Raw genomic sequence first — 928 nt, forward strand, 5'->3', positions numbered from 1 at the left:
TGTCTTGATGCCTTGAAGTTCCGGCATGGACTAGCTTTGTTTATTTTAGCTTCTTAGAATACTCTTAGTTTAGTAACTGGATCATAGATGTTCTTGCGGTGATGACTTCCAGATTTTGGGGAATACTAGATGTTGAATTTAAGAAGTTATTGAATTGGTTTTATTAATGAGTTTAAGTCTTCCGCATTACTTTCTGTTGATATTAAACTGAAATGTTAGGGTTTAGATTGGTTGGTTCGCTCACATAGGAGGGTAAGTGTGGGTGCCAGTCGCGGCTCGGTTTTGGGTCGTGACACAATATCCCCTTCTATTTCTAAAAATCTCTAACATCTTTTATTTCTCTTCTAATGTATTTAATGTATCATAGTTACATATTATTGTATCCGAGCCAATATTTAATGTATCCGAGCTATATATTTCATATTCATTTTATGTTATAATGTATCTAAGGTAGTCTTTAATGTATTCGAGCTACATATTATATATCCAATTTATGCTATAATGTATCAGAGATGCTCTTTAATGTATTTAGAAGGTACAAATTTTAAGGAATTATTGTAATTAAGAAAAAAAGGTAGGGATAACATGTAATTTACTCTTTATACTATGGGATTTATGTAAATTATGCATTATTTAATGACAAAATATAATGATGATGATATATTCCACCTGTTCATGAACAAAACAATTTAAATAGACATTATTTTCAACTTTTATCCAAAAATAAAATAAAGAAAATCTTAACCTACAGTGTGTGCCTCGAGAAAACCGAGCAGGAGGACACCAAAAGTTTGTCATATCAAAGAGGGAGGTCACCCCTACCCTCGACCCCTTCCCCCTCCCCCGTCCACAAAAAAATAAATTTATCCTTAAAAAATATTTTCAACTTCAAATATTAATTTTGCCATGCCCCCCTCGACCCTCCCCC

Source organism: Solanum pennellii, chromosome 1 (assembly GCF_001406875.1).
Source record: "Solanum pennellii chromosome 1, SPENNV200".
NCBI lineage: Eukaryota > Viridiplantae > Streptophyta > Magnoliopsida > Solanales > Solanaceae > Solanum > Solanum pennellii.